Consider the following 19,041-nt stretch of genomic DNA (forward strand, 5'->3'; position numbering starts at 1 on the left):
TATGTAGCACCTCACTCCTCTCTCTTCCTCCTGCTCTGGCCATGTAGCACATGCCTAATTCTCCTTTGTCTTCTGTCACAATTAAAAATTCCCAGAGGCCTCTCCAGAAGCCGTCATGCTTTTTGTAAAGCCTGTAGAACCATGAGCCAATTAAACCTTTCTTCTTTACAAATTACCTGGTCTCAGGTATTATTTATAGCAGTGCAAGAATCAACTAGCAAATTGGTACTGGGGAGTTGGGTATTATTACAAAGATACCTGAAAATGTAGAGGTGGCTTTGAAACTGGGTAACGGGCAGAGTTGGAAGAGTGTGGAGGGCTCAGAAGAAGAAAAGAAGATGAGGAAAGTTTGGAACTTCCTAGAGACTTGTTAAATTGTTTTGGCCAAATGCTGATGGTGATATGGACAATAAAGTCCAGGCTGATGAGGTCACAGATGGAGATGAGGAACTTATTGGAAACTGAGCAAAGGTTGCTTTTGCTATGCATTACCAAAGAAGTTGGAGGCCATTGTGCCCCTGCCTTGGAGATCTGCAGAACTTTGAACTTGAGAGTGACGATTTAGGGTATCTGCGGGAAGAAATTTCTAAGCAACAAAGCATTCAAAATGGGACCTGACTGCTTCTAACAACTATCCTCAGTTACATGAGCAAAGAAATATCCTGAAACTGGAAATTATATTTAAAATGGAAGCAAAGTGTAAATGTTTGAAAAATTTGCAGCACGGCCATGTGGTAGAAAAGCCCATTTTCAGGGGAGGAATTCAAGAAGACTGCATAAATTTGCATAACTAAAAGCAAGGCAAATGCTGATAGCCAAGAAAATGGGAGAAAGGCCTCAAAGGCATTTCAGAGAGCTTGGAGGCAGCCCCTCCCATCACAAGCCTGGAGGCCTAGAAGGGAAGACTGGTTTCGTGGGCCAGAACCAGGGCCCCACTGCTCTGTGCCGCCTTGGGACACTGCTACACCTATCCTGGCTGCTCCAGCCCCAGCCATGGCTCAAAAACCAAGACTTAGGGCTTGCCCCTCTGAAGCAGTGGCCCAGGGATTACTAGTTACTAAAGATAATTTAGTTTTATTTTAGTTCTTCTTATTAATTTAGTTATATAGTTACTAGTTCCTAGTAGTAACTAGTAGTCACTAAAGATCATTTAGTTGTATTTTAGTTCTCATTTTAGAACTAAAGTAAGCGTTTTAGTTCATTTGAAATTACCGCACATGAGTAGTGTAGTTTGTAATTATATGGAGTCTTGCTCTGTCACCCAGGTTGGAGTGCAATGGCCCAATCTTGGCTCACTACAACCTCCAGCATCCAGGGTTCAAGTGATTCTCCTGTCTCAGTCTCTTGTGTAGCTGGGATTACAAACGTGTGCCACCATGCCTCATTCATTTTTGTATCTTTTCAGTAGAGACAGGGTTTCACCATGTTGGCCAGGCAGGCTGGTCTCAAACTCCTGACCTCAAGTGATTCGCTTGCCTCAGATTCCCAAAGTCCTGGGATTACAGGCATGAGCCACCATGGCTGGCCAGTAATGTCATTTTAAATATTTCAAAAAATATTACCTTAGAAAATAGGTGAAGCTGGCTGGGCGCTTCACTCACGCCTGTAATCCCAGCACTTTGAGAGGCTGAAGTGGGCGGATCATGAGGTCAGGAGATCAAGACCATCCTGGCTAACACAGTGAAACCCCATCTCTACTAAAAAATACAAAAAATTAGCTGGGCGCGGCGGCGGGTGCCTGTAGTCCCAGCTACTTGGGAGGCTGAGGCAGGAGAATGGTGTGAACCCGGGAGACGGAGCTTGCAGTGAGCTGAGATCCCACCACTGCACTCCAGCCTGGGTGACAGAGCGGGACACGGTCTCAAAAAAAAAAAGAAGAAAAAATACATGAAGCCTATACTGGATATTAGAAGGACTCAATGATTACTTTAAATATATCCCAAAATCATGTAATAGAAAAAATATATGGATTCATGCTTAAGGTCTGAAATGAGGTGAATGATAAACCAATCAACATATTATTTTCTGTTTTAAGTTAACTACAAGAGTATAGCAATAGCACCGAGTATAACTTATTTGTCATTGGTGTTTATATTTTAAATCCTTTTATGAAATCATTTTGAGAGAAACTAGCATTTCAATCACAGCAGCTACTGTCATAAAAACTTCAACAGGTGAGACTTCTTATCCAGCTGGAATAGTACTTTTTCTCAACTACCTGCAATTATATTGCTATAAAAATCAAGAAAATGATGTAGATTTGTTCATTCAACATCCTTTTTTTTCCTCCCTTCTTGCTTGCTTTTCTCTACTTGAAAACTGATAAGCTAAGCAAAACAAAACAGAAACTAAATATCTCAGTCTCCATTGCAGCTGGGTGTGGTCATAGCTGTATTACTTATTTTTGGCCCATCAGATGGAAATACTTTGTGCAGTTTCTAAAGCTTACTCCTTCTTCCCTAAAACAAATGCAATTCTTAGACATCCAGATGTTGGTGCCAAGGACGGAGAGTAGCAAGCTAGAAGCAACTTGTTTTCTCAATGGCACCGTTGAGCATTACCGTCTGCCAGTCGACAGGAATCTTGCTCCCTGAGATAAAAAAAAATAGTTATTTGCTTACAACCCATAAATTTCTATTTGGTGCCGCCAAACAGAAATGCTTTCAGATGTGATAATAATATTTTTATATCGAATATTATTGTAGTAAAATAAGCAAATTACTGGTCTATATATTCAGAATGGAACAGAGTTCTAACAAAAGAGTTCATTCCTGGGTTGTTTATATTAAAGATAAGACCTCTGTAGTACACACATACACTCACCAGAAGTACTTTAAAAAGAGAGAGATATAATGAAACAAGAAATCTTGGAAATTAGACAGGTAATTTGACACAGAAAAGTGTGGAATGTTGCCCAAAGAAAATTTCTATTTAAATTATCTGCAAACTTTTATGGAATCTGAAGTTATAGTAAACTTTTAGGTGAATAAAGTGGTATTTTAGAAAGTTAATAGAAATGTTTAGAGAAGTCATATAATGAATAATGCATAAGTAATAAGAAACAATATAGTAGAACCTTAAGAATCTTATAATGTCATTTTTATAAATTAATTATTTACAATTTATTTTAAACGCTGATTATTTGTCTGGATGTGATAGGAAAAACATGTAAGTTGTTCATTAGTCAGGATCGTTTTATTTGCAATTATTAAAGCCTTGTGTGTCCTCAGTCATGCTAACTTCTCTTTGTCTTTAACATTTGTATTTTTAATGCTCAATGCATGTGGATTCGGTTTCCTCTTAAAAAGGCAGTACAATCTAATGGTTAAGAGCCATGCCTGTAGAGCCAAACAGGCTACTATATGCTGTGCAACTATCATCAAGTAGCTTAATCTCACCAAGCCTAACATTTTTTTACAAGCAAAATTAGAATAATAACTTCCTCAATGGGTTATTGTTTTAAGATTAAATAAAACATTACATGTAAAGTGGTTAACCTACTTCCTGGAATGTAGTAAGTACTTAGTCAAAACAAATGTTATTGTTATATTAGTGATTCAAGGGAATGGTTTTGCCATGCTTCCTTAGATTCCATTACTTTTTTCCTCTCATCCACAAACTTTGTATTTAAAATTTCAACATGTTAGAGAAACGCATTTTTAAAAGTCATAAAAATAGTTGTTTGGCTTTTATTAACAACAGAAAATATGTTTATAGCATCTCAGATGAAAAAATAATTCTGTAGTGCCAAAATATCAATTAACATGGGTATAGAACCTTAGAGACTTTTTTTTTTTTTTTTCTGAGACGGAGTCTCCTTCTGTCACCCAGGCAGGACTGCAGTGGTGCTCCGCCTCCCAGGTTCACGCCATTCTCCTACCTTAGCCTCTTGAGTAGCTGGGACTACAGGCTCCCGCCACCACACCCGGATAATTTTTTTTTTTTTTTTTTTTTTTTTTTAGTAGAGACGGGCTTTCACCGTGTTAGCCAGGATGGTCTCAATCTCCTGACCTCGTGATCCGCCCACCTCGGCCTTCCAAAGTGCTGGGATTACAGGCGTGAGCCACCGCGCCTGGCCTGAAAACAGAGATTCTTTCCAGAATGTCAAAATGTGGGACAATTTGATCCAGAACAGGCAAGGATTGTTATCTTTTTGAAGTCTTTGGCAGTAGTTACTGGCTGAAACAAGGCACCAGCAGAGATTAGTCTAGTCTGGCATTGGAGCTTGTGCAGTACTAGATCCGTGAAAAAATTGTAAGTTTATATACAGTGTTCTGGTTCACTCTGTTCAGATATTTATCAATGAGTAGGATTTCAGAACAGGACTGAGTCAGGAAAACGAATGTCCTTTCTCTCAGCAACTATATGTCACAACTCATTGCTGTTGTTTAAAAATGTAAGAGAAGAAGAAAGAAAAAAAAATACTTGGCTGCTTTCTTTTATCTTTTCACAGAAACAAAACCCACTGAATTGCTTCCCATCCTTTTTTTTTTTTTTTCCTCTAAATTTTCCTTTCTGACTAGAAACTGGAAGTGAATTGCAAAATCAGATTTATGTGATGTTACTACTTGGTAAGAAAATTTTGTATGTCTGAGAATCCATAGCAACATTCGTCTCTCATTCCTATGATTAGTAATTTGTGTCTTCTCTCCTTTTTTCTGGATTAGTCTGGCTAGAGGTAATATACTTCACACTGAAACCTATTTTGTGTAATATTAATATAGTCATTTCAGTTGTCTTTTTAAAGTAAGTTCCAGCATAATGTATCTTGTTGCTTCCTTTTACATGAAACATATTTGTGCCTTCATTTTTACATCTCAAAGACCCAGTTTTGGGGTTAATTGATATTCCCAATTATTTTTCTGTTTCATGGATCATCTACTCTAATATTTATTTATTTTTTTAATTTTTTTTTAAAAAAATATTTATTTTTCTTTATTTTTGCTTTTCCTTTTCTAGTTTCCTAGGATTGCAGCTTAGATAATTTAAATGAGAACTTTTTTCTTTTCTAATATGTGTTTAATTCTATATATGTCCTGCTTCAGTTCTACACAAATTTTGGTATGTCACATTTTTATTTTCATTCATTAAAAAAAAACTTTCTACTTTCTCTTGTGATAATTTATCTGTCCCCTGGGTTACTCTAACATCTGAGAAGTGTGTTTAGTTTTCAAATTCTTGAGGATTTCTAGATGACATTCTGTTGCTGATTTTTCAGTGTTATTCTCTGTGGTGACAGATCATATGTTGTATAGTTTTAATCCTTTTAAGTTTATGAAAATATATATTATGCTCTGGAATATGATCAGTAAAAATAAATATGGGTGCAGTTGAAAAGAATGTACATTCTACTGTTTGAGGAAAAGTATTCTGTAAATGTCAGTTATGTAAAGTTGACTGATAAAGTTGTTCAAGACTTTTATCTAATTAATGAATTTTTCTCAACTTGCTTCATCAATTATTGAGAGAGACTGAAAAATAAAGGAAGAAAGATGCAAATCCACAATTATAATTATAGTATATCTTGTTCCATCTTTTAACTTTAAACACACTTTAATTTATACTTGTGGATTTATCTTTTTCTCCTTTTAGTTCTATCTGATTGGCTTTATTTGTTTGGAAACTTTATTATAAGAAACATAACCATTTGAAATTATATGACTTTTTGATAAGTTTACTTCTGTCATTATAATGTTGTTATAACATTACCCCATTTATACCTGCTAATGTTCTTTGATCTGAAGACTATTTTCTGTGATATTAATATAGTCAATCCAGTTTTTTTTTTTTTTTAAATTAGAGCTAGCATAGTATTTTCTTATTACTCCCTTTTACTTTAAATGTATTTGATAAAAGAAAGCCTTTATAGTTAAGGTTGGATTCTGTAGACAGTATGTATTTGGATCTTCTTTTTGTTTTCCTAATCTGATGATCTCTGCTTTTTAATTAGGGTGTTTAGGCCATTTATATTTAATATGATTATTCACATAGGTTTGAATCCATCATATTTCTATTTGTTTTCTATTTGTCTCCTCTGTTCCTTTTCTTCTTTTTCTGCCTACTTTTGGATTGAGTATTTTTATAATTTCATTTTGTCTCGTGTATTTTTCTTATTGCTCTATATTTTTGTTCTTGTTACTAGTTTTGTTTTTGGTTATTATAGAGTTTATAGCATACATATTTAAAGTCTCCCTTCAAATAATATACAACTTTACATATAGTATGAAAGTTTTACAATATACTTCCATTTTTTCCTCCTTAAAACTTTCTCCTATTGACATGCATTTTACTTCTGTCTGTTATAAATGTCACAATATATTATTTTTGCATTAAACTGTCAGTTGTCTTTTAAAGGCACTCTTCAAATAAGAAAAATGTCTTATGTATTTGTCTCTATTATACGATTTCTGGTACTCTTTATTTTTTGGTTGTATCCAGATATTACTCTGGCATCATTTTCCTTCTCTTTGAAGAAATTTCTTTAATATTTCTTATAGTTTTGTTCTACTGGTGCTGAAAATATTAGCCTTTATGTCTGAAAGATATTTTCATTAGTTATAAAATTCTAGGTTGATTTTTTTTTTTTCATTCAGGCTTTTACAAATGCAGCTACACTGTTTTCTGGCTTTGTTATTTCCTATGAGAAGTCTGTTGTCATCTCTCTCATTATGCCTTTCTGTGTAATGTATCTTTTCCTTCTTGCTGCTTTTAATATTTTCCTTATTACTGGATTTTGTCATTTGATTATGCTGTGCATTGTTGTCTCTGCTTGAAGTTCATTCTGATTATTTTTACTATGGGTATAGTGTTCATCAAATTTTAAAACTTTCCATAATTATTTCATAATTTATATTTTGTTCACCCCTCCTTACCCTTTCTGTAACTTCAGTTATATATATCTGAGGCCACATAAAGTTTTCTTACAGCTCACTCATCAATTCACATAGTTGAGTTGTTTTTTCCCTGTGTTTTATTTCGGATAGTGACCATGGTTCTCTTTAAACTCAATAATCTTTTTTCCACGCAATCTTTACTGTTAATCCTATCCAGTGTGTTTTTATTTTAGACATTGAATGTCTTTATATCCAGAAATTTAATTTTTGACTCTTTTATGTCTTCCATGTATCTTTAATGAGCTCATGTTTTATATACATTATTGAAAGAAATAAACATACACATACATATATAAATTAAATAATGACTGTGTTAATGTATTTTTTTAATAGTTGTATTGACTCTGACACTTCTGGGTCTTTCTTTCCTTAATTTTGTCTCCTCATTATCAGTCATGTTCTACTGTTTATTGCATACCTACTAATTTTGGAATGGATGTTAGACATTATAAATTTTATATAGTTGGACACTGGAATTTTATATTCATTTGGATGTTTTCAACTTTGATCTCAGACACAGTAAAATTATTTGAAGACAGCTTTAACTTTTCAGGCTTGCTTTTAGTTTTTGTTATGTTGAGCAAGAACAACCTTTATCCTAGTATAAGTTTAGTCTTATCACCGTAGCAGTACCCTTATGACTCAATCAAATTCCCTCTGATGAATCTTCTGCTCTCTGACCATTAGAAGCATAAAATATTCCTTTCCCTGTGTTAGAACTAGGAATTGTTTTGCATGCTACTTTGTTTATTGTTCCCTGGCCTCATTCCTCATTTAGGCTTTTTTTTTTTTTTTTTTTTTTTTTTTTTTAATAATGCATGCACTAATCAATACAGCTAGATAGAAGAAATAAGTTCTAATGTTTGATAGCAGAGTAGGATGACTATAGTTAAAAACAATGTATCGTATATTTCAAAATAGCTACAAGTAGAGATTTGAAATGTTTCCAACACATAAACTTAATAAGTGCTGGAAGTGATAGATATCTTTAATACCCTGACTTAATCATTACACATTCTATGCATATAGCAAAATATCACAAATACCCCATAAAATGTACAAATATTATGTATCAATAAAAAAATGTTAAAAATAGATTCAGTGAAGTCTGAAGTGGGACCCTCTGAAGATGTCCAGAGCCCTCTATTTGTGAAACTCTCTTTACTCCAGTGCCCTGCGTTGTGAATGCCAGCTGTCTTGACTTCTTCAAATGCTCAACATTAACTAACTGCCGGGATCTGGATCTGTTTGGGTTTCTTCTACTTTGTGTCCTGGAAAATCTCTGTATACCATAAATTGATTCAACTATATGACTCACTTTATTTTCTCTGGAGTCGTTGCCCGATGTTGCCTGTTGTACAATGCCTGAAAGTCATTATTTTGTTAGTTTTATCTAGTTTTTCTTAGTTATTTAAGACTGAGGGTAAATATGTTCCCTGTTTTTTCATTGTGTTCAAAGATAAATTCACATATAAGTTTGAATCAAGAATTTATTAATGTAATAAGCCTATTCTTTATGTATTTACATTCAAAACATCTCTGATCATGAGTGTTTTCTCCCAGACTTATTCTTACAAATTATCTATTTACTCGTTTCTATAGATACAGATTATCTATTTATCTATATCTAATATGATTTAGCTAACAAATTACCAAAAATTAAAAGCAAAATTATTAAAGCTAAAATTTATTGACTTTTTCTCTAAATATAAAAATACATGCATTCTGGTTATCTAGTAACTAATGTATTTCACTCATTATTCATTATTCCTCTTTCTTCTGCTGTTGTTATTTTTTCCATTGTTAGTTAAATGCCCGTTTAACCAATAGGTTCACTAACAACCAAGGAGTTTCTAAATATATATATTTTTATTAAAGTTACCATTAAATCACTTCTATATGTTAAGGATTTTAGAATAATTTAAAGAAACATAAATATTTTAAATGTTTGTTTATACATATATTGTCCTTTAACATTATAAAGGTATTTCATGTAAGTACTATTACATTCCACAGAACAGTATTTGGTGACCAATAAGAAATACGATATCCCTACCTAAGTGTTTGCTTTGGACCAGTATAGTAATGTTTGTGCTTTTATAGACCAAGATTATGAAATTTTTGATGTCAAAATCCATCACTCTCCTTTCTTTGTGCAAATGGGAAAAATGTATAGTGCTAGCTAGAGTCATCATATGTACCTAATAAATGCTAGTTGAATTATTTATAGATAAACGAGTAAACACAACAGATATGTTTGATTTCATTTTTTAAAACTGAAGTCCTCCAGATAGCAGACTAGGTCTCTGGATTACTTTACCAAAACAAACATTTCCCAATTGTAAGTAATGCAATCGTCCTTAAAACAGCAACCAAAAAGGAAATCACATGTGAGGAAGCTATTTTTAGAACCATAGATATGAAAAGAATTGTTTCAGACTGTGTCTTTGTGTATTATATGTCTATGTAAGTGTGTGTGAACATGATTGTATGAGAGAGAGCAAGAGAGAAAAGAAAACAAGCAGGCAGTAGGGGAAGTAGGAGGGAGCAGAAGATGAGAAAATGAACTGAACAAAAGGCTTTTTTTTCTAAGAATGTAAGAAAGAATATGTGAAAGCAGTTTGTGTATTAATTTCATGCAAATCCAAGATGTTATTATTTCATCTATAGTCACCCACGTTTTAAATATAATTAAAATTATAGTACAGTGACCATTGAATCCCATTTGAATGGTTAAAATACTGGGGGATAATCCTAGAAGGATGTGGTTAGCTTATTGATTTCAAGCTTGATGCTTTTTATCACAGTGCATATTATGTACTGACTATAACAGTTCTGATTTTTAATCCCAAATGACTAAATCCTATGATAAAGATTTCTGAAACTTTCCCCATGAAAAGATTATTTTGATACCATTGCTATCTTTTATGACATTGGTTTCTGTGCTTCCCATATCTTTTCCATTATAAGTCCAATCTTTGAACTCGAGTTAATATTTTATAAGGTAAAAAATCCATCTAGAAAATTAGGTTACTTTAATGCTTGTTCCATTATTTAAAAAAAAATTGTGACAGTGAAATACAGTGTCCATCTAGGATTCAAGTTTTGGCTTGATTGTTTTTTCTTCGCTTCACACATTAAGGTATACTGGAAAATGGGCAGGGCAGAAATTAAGGGGTCAGTCATTTGTCATGAATGTCTAGAATTATTTGCATTTAAAAATTGTATAGTATTTATCATATGCTTGTTTTGATCATAAACATAAGGGTACTGCCTTATGACAAGATATAAAAATATTCTAAAATTACTTTTAACGCTAGCATTGTTATAGAACTTTCCATATATTTCTGCCTACGTCAGCTAGATTTTGAGTTCTTATGAGAGAAACTGTATCTTATACATTTTATTAGCTCCTCTAAAAGTAATTAAATATTTATTTATAGTAGTTCTCAGTATGTAGTTATATATTGTATTTTTAAAATGTATCTTTTGGTACTACCATATGCCAAACCTTATTCTACTTTTTTTCGTATATACACTTTACCTCTTGTTCTGCCAATTACTTTACTTACTTTCTTCCTTGTAATTTTTTAATATCCTGTATCTGTCTGCCTTTCTTCTTCCCTCTTTTTTAAACATAGACTTTACAGTTAGAGCAACTTTACACTCACAGCAAAATTGAGCAGAAAATACAGTTCCCATGTACCCTCTGCCCTGACACATGCACAGCCTCTGATACTATTAACATAATGCATCAGAGGGGTGTGTTATGATGAGCCTACGTTGACACACAATCACCCCAAGTCCACAGTTTACATTAGGGTTAGCTCTTGGTGCTATACATTCTATAGATTTGGCAAACTTATAATGCTATGTATTAACCATTATAGTATCATACAGATTAGTTTAACTGCCCTAAAAAATTCTTGTTTCACCTATTCATCCCTCCCACCCACTAAACCACTGTCAATTGTTGATCTTTTCACTACTTCCACAGTTATGGTTTCTTTAGAATGTCATGTAGTTGGAATCATACAGCATGCACCTTTGCAGATTGGCTTTTTTCACTCAGTAATAGTCATTTAAGATTCCTCCATGTCTTTTTACGGTTTAACAGCTCATTTATTTTTATTTTTCAGTAATTCAATTGTCTGAATGTACCACAGTTTATCCATTCATCTGATGAAGGACATCTCTGTTGCTTCTAAGTTTTGGCAATTATGAATAAAGCTGCTATAATTGTCTGAATTCAGGTTTTTGTGTGGATATAAATTTTTGATTCATTTGGATAAATACCAAGAAGCCTAATAGTTGGGTTGTATATTTACATTTTTAGTTTTGTAAGAAATTGCTGAACTCTCTTCCAAAGTGACCATTTTGCAATCTCACCAACAATAATTGTGATTTATTATTATTCTACATCCTCAATAGCATTCGATGTCAGAGTTTAGGATTTTGGCCATTCTAATAGATGTGCAGTAGTAACTCAGTGTTTTATTTGCAATTCCCTAATGACATATGATGTTAAGTATCTTCTAATATGCTCATTTGTCACCTGCATATCTTCTTTGGTGAAGTGTCTGTCCAGGTCTTTTGCCCACTTTTTTTATCCGGTTGCTTTTTTTTTTTTTTAATACTTCAAGTTCTAGGGTACATGTGCACAAGGTGCAGGTTTGTTACGTATGTATACACGTGCCATGTTGCTGTGCTGCACCCATTAACTCATCATTTACATTAGGTATATCTCCTAATGCTATCCCTCCCCACTCCCCCCACCCCACAACGGGCCCCAGTGTGTGGTGTTCCCCACCCTGTGTCCAAGTGTTCTCATTGTTCATTTCCCACCTATGAGTGAGAACATGTGGTGTTTGGTTTTCTGTCCTTGCGATAGTTTGGTTGCTTTTTGTGTTGGTGTTGAGTTTTAAGAGTTATTTGTATGTTTTGGATGGCAGTACCTTATTAATTTTTTTCCCAGTGAGCGGCTTATCTCATTCTCTTCAGCAGTATCTTTTGAGTCAAAAGTTTAAATGTTCATGAAGTCCAACTTATCAAACAATTTTTATATAGATTGTCCCTTTGATAGCTAAAAAATCAACACCAAATATGAAGTGACCTAGATTTTCTGCTATGTTATTCTAGGAGTTTTATAGTTTTGCATTTAACATTTAGGTCTATGAATCATTTTGAGTTAATTTTTGTGGCAAAGGTAAGATCAGTGTTTAAGATTGATTTATTTATTACATGTCGATGTCCAATTGTTCCTGCATCATTTGTTGAAAATTAGTTTTTTTAAAATGTAAAAATGCACTCAGGTCTACCTTAGTCTACTGATTTGACCTGATGCTTTCTAAATATTCAGTCAAAAGCTATTTAAAAAGAAATCTCTGCTATCAGCCTCCACTTCTATATACCTATTAACCCCTAAAATCTGGCTCACAATCTTTTCACTCTAGTAAAACCAATACTAGAAGATAAAAGCTGTTTCACTTGTTCTTATAATTACTTTCAGGAATTCTGAGACATGGAGTTTTGCTTTCTATATGAGCTGTGTTCATCTCCTTTTCTGGTTCTTCTTCCTGTCTTCTACCCCTAATCATGGATTGCCAAAAATTTCTGCTTTGTTTCCATTCACTTCCTTCTCTATACTACGTGTGTATTTAATTGGATTTTAATGCCTTCATAACTCATTCCAATAATCACAGCCTTTCTTTTTGTCCTTTTCCATAATTTCAGTTGCAGTAGAACATATGTCTCTGAATAATATAATAAAAATGTTATATTTAATATATGTGGGGAAAAATTCATGATTTTCTTCTCCATATAGTATCTTCCTTTTGATTTCCCTATCCCCAGGCTTGAAACACTACTTTTGAATTTACCTTTCTCCCCAGTTTGTTGCCAAACCCAGCAAGTTGCATGGATTTTATTTCTCCAAGTTTCTTTTTTCTACCACTTTGTCCCATTTATATACTTATTATTATAGTCCACATGTCTCTTAAATTTCATCTAGATATTTGTAACAACTTCTCCGCTGTTTTCCCACCATTGATCTAACTCACTTCCATTTATTCTACACTGCGGTCAAACCAATTGTCCATAAAGTATAGTTCAGATCATGCCTCATTTCTACTAAAAATTCTGTTATTTGTGCTTTTGCCATTGCCCTAGTCTGCCTTTAAGCTCCTTCTTGAAGCATTTTACTGGACATTTTAGAAAATTGGGATTTAGTATAAAATTATTTTAAAGACAGGTAGAAGATCTCAAATGCAGAACGTATTCAAGATTTGTAATGTGAAAGTTTCTTCTAGGATGGATATATCAACCCAGTGACACAAACAAAGCTCTGCTCTTTAAAAATAAAAGTTGTTTGTTCCTCTCTTCATTCCCAATTAGTTATCCAAAATAGAAACAAGTAAATTATTTAAACTATTGTGGTATATTTGCTTTCATTTACATTACTGTATCGTCTTATAATTTATTTTTCAAAAATGTTTGACCATCGCCTTGTAAACGTGACTATGAACACTACTCTGAAATACAACTGAGGCTACATTTTGGTGTTGATGTGTATATCTGACTTCATTACATGGTCACATGTGCCTGTAAGGTTTTTGGGGACTTTCAAAACAAACCCAAAATATATTATCCACTAGTTTGTCATCACTCATTCTGAGTTAGAAGTTCTAAACATTAGAGAAATTCTTAATTCTTCAGATTTGATTTACCAAGATGGAGCTATTGTTTCTTGAAGGGAGTTTTGAAATATTTAATATTTTACATTAAATATTTTAAAGAAAATATTTCTTAAAATTTTGAATTTTTAAGAATTTTCTATCAGTGTCCTTTTACAATAGTATCAGGAAAATGGTTTCCAAAAATGTTATTAGAATAATTTCATTCCTTTATCACACCTCATTGTGACAGTATTCGAGTGACTATCAGAACTACAGATCAGAATATTAAAAGGATTATCTGATTCAATAATCATCATTAAACTAAATATACATGGCTTGTAAGAGATCCATCCTAATCTAGAGGAAACAAAGTGGTTTAAATAAAAAGTGAAAAAATGCGTATCATGCAAAAGCTACCCTAAAGAACAGTTATGTAACTATACTAGTGTTAAACAAGGTAGGTATTAATATAATAAGAACTACTTGAAATAAAGTTAGAGTAGGACACTTTATAACAATAAAAATGTTAATTTACCAGTAAGATAAAAAATTCTAAATATGGATGCATTTAATAATATAGACTCAATAGAATAAAGAAAAAATTAACACAACTAAAAGGAAATATACACAAATATACAATGTTGAAACACATTAAGATATCTTTGTCGGCCGGGCGTGGTGGCTCACGCCTGTAATCCCAGCACTTTGGGAGGCCGAGACGGGTGGATCACGAGGTCAGGAGATCGAGACCATCCTGGCTAACACGGTGAAACCCCATCTCTACTAAAAAATACAAAAAACTAGCCGGGCGAGGTGGCGGGCGCCTGTAGTCCCAGCTACTCCGGAGGCTGAGGCAGGAGAATGGCGGGAACCCGGGAGGCGGAGCTTGCAGTGAGCCAAGATCCGGCCACTGCACTCCAGCCTGGGCGACAGAGCGAGACTCCGTCTCAAAAAAAAAAAAAAAAAAAAAAAAAAAGATATCTTTGTCATTGATCAATGTAGAAGTAGAACAAATAGAAAATAAAGTCAGTAAGGATATAGAAGACTTAAATGAAATTTTGTCCTAATTGGCATTAAAAAGAACACTACCTCCAACCACTGTAGAATATGCATTCTTTTAAAATATTCATGGAACATTTATTAACATTAACCCTATGCTAGGCCATGAAGCAAAAATAAACTACTTTCAAAGGATTTAAGTCACATAAAATGTGGTCGCTGATCATAGTGGAATTAAGCCAGAAATCGACAATAAAAAAGGTAAAGATAAAATATCCAAAATAAATATATTTAGAAATTAAATATTTTGAAGTTAAAAAAATAGATTTTTTAAGTGCCATATTTTCAAAGAAGAAAATACAATGGAAATTGGAAAATATTTTGAATGAAACGATAAAAATAGGATATATTAAACTTGTGCAATCCAAAAAGAGTAATATTTAAAGGAAATATAGATCACCAAGAAGCTATATCCACCGAGAATCTCAGAATACGACCTCATTTGGAATAATAGCCCTTGCAGATAAAAGCAAAGTAAGAATTTCAGGATGAAATCATTCTGGACTAGGGTGTGACCTAAATCCAATCCGGGATGTCTTTGTAACACAGTGAGAGGGACAATACAGAGACACAGGTGAGACTGCCATATGACAATAGAGGCAGAGATTGGCATTATGCTACCATAATTTTATATTTTATATTATAAACATACATATATTTAAAAGACTAAAAAATGAAACCTAAGTGTCCACCTCAAGAATCTAGAAATGGTATTGCCAATTAAACCTTACAAATGTAGACAAAAATAATAAAGAACAGGGAAAAATGCTTGAAGATTGCTAAGAGAGTAGATCTGCAACGTTCTCACCACAAAAAAGATAAGTATTTGAGATGAAAGACATGTTAATTAGCTTGATTTAACCATTTCACAATGAATACATATTATAGAATATCAGATTGTGTACCACAAATGTATACAATTTTATCAATTATAAATTAATTTTAAAAGAACAGAGAACAAAAGAAGTAGAAAACAAACACACAATAAAAAATAATCTGTGAAGCCAAAAGTTGGTTTTTGAAAATGCTAATAAAATTGCTAACACTATGGCAAGACTGATGTCATGGATCCTGTTGGTGTCCCACTCAGATCCCCTCAAATACACCTTTGTACCTGTTCCTCAGTTGCTGTACATATTGGTTCCTAATGCTCACAATTGCTCTCTTAGATGAAAGGATTGTCCTTAGGTGTGCCAGAGGCCCTTAGCTGGGACAACCTACAGCCAATAACTGATTAACACCTTGTTTCAAGGTAAGGCTAACACTATGGAATAATTTGTGCTCTGAAGTTCTGCATGATATCAAGCTAAAATTAGTCTCTAGCTTCTAGAGATTAATTTTTATATAAGTTTGAACATATGTCTACATTAGTGAAACTATTACCACAATCAAGATTGTGAACATATTTGTCATTCCCCTGAAGTGTACTTGTACCTCGTGATAATTCCTTTTTCCTATTTAAAACAAAGTCAAACAAAACAAGGAAAACAGTGCTTTTGACTATAACATTATCAAATTAGCAAGTATTTATTATTTTTATGGTAAATTAGTCATTGGACATTGATAGTAGACATAAGGTTTCTCTATATCAAGGAGACAAAAGAGAAGCCTATAATGGGAGACAAGAATAATAATAGAAGTCAAATAGGAAGAATATTTTTTAGACTATTATACTAGTAACTATGGATTATTGTAGAATAGCATGAAGAAATTGGGTTACTGTAATAAATTCTGTAAAATAGACATTAAACGGGGAAAGGAGGCCATTACCTATTATTGAATATTAAAGACAAACTCTTCGTTTTTCCTAGAACTGGTTCTGATTTTATCATGCATGCATTGTTGTGGTCAAAATTAGGTACGTGTCTTTAGGTCATTATAGCTGGCAGTTATCATTATTGAGAAATGTCTGTCCTGAATTTTTTTTGTGTGTGATTTTCTTGTTCTCTTCAAAGCTACTAATGAGGATGAAAATAATCAATTCATAGAAAAGTTTTCCTGCCCTCCTAACTTTTTGTGTTCTCCTTGAATCAGCCACAACATAGTTAATTCCCATTAGGGATTCCCCATCAGCAATGCAAGAATTTCACGGACAAATGCCAGATAAAGCTTTAAGAGTTTATAATATTGAATGCATTATGATGTCCATTTTATATTCACATAGCATAGCACTGAAGTGGTAGTAAAAGGGAGTTCCATTTAATTTTTCATTATTTCAAGGAAAAGACAACCAACAAAATCCTTTTTATCTTGACTTTGAAATCCTTTTGAGTACTTTGAAGCAGCAGCAGCTTGTTGTTTTAAGTTACTTTAAAGAATGTTGTACCTCAGTGTGAATAGGTGACATAGGATTTGTTGTGTTCAGTGACCTCAAGTGGTCACATTATTAGACCTTAATCATTTGTGTTTACCATGCCTTGTTATATCATTAGGATATTTTTATATCTGTGCCCTTGGGAATGTAATTTAAAATGTTATTGCAATATAAGAAAGAAAACAAAAATCATAAAAGCCCCTCACCTTTTGTTTTATTTAGTTTCAATTTTCAGACCTGAATTTTTAGATATTATTTGTTATTAAATTTTAATCCTTGATCTTTTTCTTATACTATTAGAGGGAAAGATAAGAAATAAATGTTGTAGATAGGTTTGACTTCAATTATTTCAATAACAATGAGTTTATATCTGTCTAAAATAGGTGTATTATTTAAAAATATTTAAGGTGGGTTGAATGGTGCCACCCGGAAGCTATATCCATTCAGAATCTCAGAATATGACCTCATTTGAAATAATGGCCCTTGCAGATAAAAGTAAAGTAAGAACTTCAAGATGAAATCATTCTGGACTAGGGTGTGACCCGAATCCAATCCAGGATGTCTTTGTAACACAATGAAAAGGACAATACAGAGACACAGGTGAGAGTGCCATATGACAGTAGAGGAAGAGATTTGCATTATGCTACCACAAGCTAAACAACACCTAGAGCAACCAGCAGTGGAAGACACAAAGAAGGAGGCGTCTTTAAAACTTCAGAGACTGTGGTCCTGCCAATACCTCAATTTCAGACTTTTGGCTCCAGAATGATAAGATAAATTTTAGTTGTTTCCTGCCATCATGTTTTGGTTATTTGCTCTGGCAGACATAGGAAACTCATACAAATTTCGATACTGAACATTGAGGTGCTGCTGTAAGAAATATCTAAATGTGGAAGTGGCTTGGAATTGCATAATGGGTAGATGCTGATGCCAGAAGAACTTTGAGGCATGTGATAGAAAAAGCCTAGATTGCCATGAAGTGACTTTTGATAGAAATGTAGAAATTAAAGTCTATTCTGGTGTAGGTTTACAAGGAAATAAAGAATGTGACAGAAAAAACTTCTATCATTTTAAAGAATATATATATATATATATATATACACACACACACACACACACATACACATACACACAATCATGAGGAGAATATTCATAGAAATATAAACATTAAAGGTGTTTCCGGTGAGATCTCATATAGTGGCAGAAAACTTGGCTAAATCACATTCTACTGTTGGGTAAAATGTTGGACGTGTAAGTGATAAACTTGGATATTTAGCTGAGGGTCTTTACAAGCAAAGTGTTGAAGATACAGCCAGGTTTCTCCTTGCTGCTTATAGTAAGATGAGAGAGGAAGGAAATAAATTGAAGAAGTAACTATTAAGCAAAAAGGAACCAGCATTTGATGGTTTGGAAGCTTCTCAGCCTCTCTTGGTTTCTAAGAATGCTAACATGAAGATATTCACTGTTGGGAAAGTGTACCCTAGAGAGAGGTCCTAGGTTGTGACTGGACAATATTTTACTGAGGAGATGAGGTATGAGACTCATGTATCCATTCAGCCATCTCAGCTGGAGCCATAGAGGTGAGATTATCCAGGAAAAATCTGTAGTGAAGCCTCTTGTCTAATGATGGAGATACTTATGACATATATGGGAGCCCCATGAGGTTTTTGTGAAATGTCATACCACCAAAAATGCTATCATATTAGACTGAAAGGGACTAAGACTGAATGAAACGAGACAAAGTTATCAGACTCCCAAAATTCTACATTCAGGAAAAAGGCTGATGGAGTTATTCAGTTGCAAACATCAGTTATCCTTAAAGAAAAAAGAGAAACTACTGTGAGAGCAGACCCTTGGGTGCAGAGACCAGGACCATGGGCCCAGAGGCAGAGGACTGAGCTGAATTAGAGACATCCTTTGTACTAGAAGACAATAAATACTTTTATTGAGTAAACTAGGGGTGAGGGGCATGAGGAGAACACTACTCTGCAATAGTACACTTGCCTGTTTTATTACAGAAGTAAAAGAGAATTTAAAAAGTATAAAGTTGTGAGGACACTTGCCTGTTTTATTACAGAAGTAAAAGAGAATTTAAAATGTA

Source organism: Macaca fascicularis, chromosome 12 (assembly GCF_037993035.2).
Source record: "Macaca fascicularis isolate 582-1 chromosome 12, T2T-MFA8v1.1".
Lineage (NCBI taxonomy): Eukaryota > Metazoa > Chordata > Mammalia > Primates > Cercopithecidae > Macaca > Macaca fascicularis.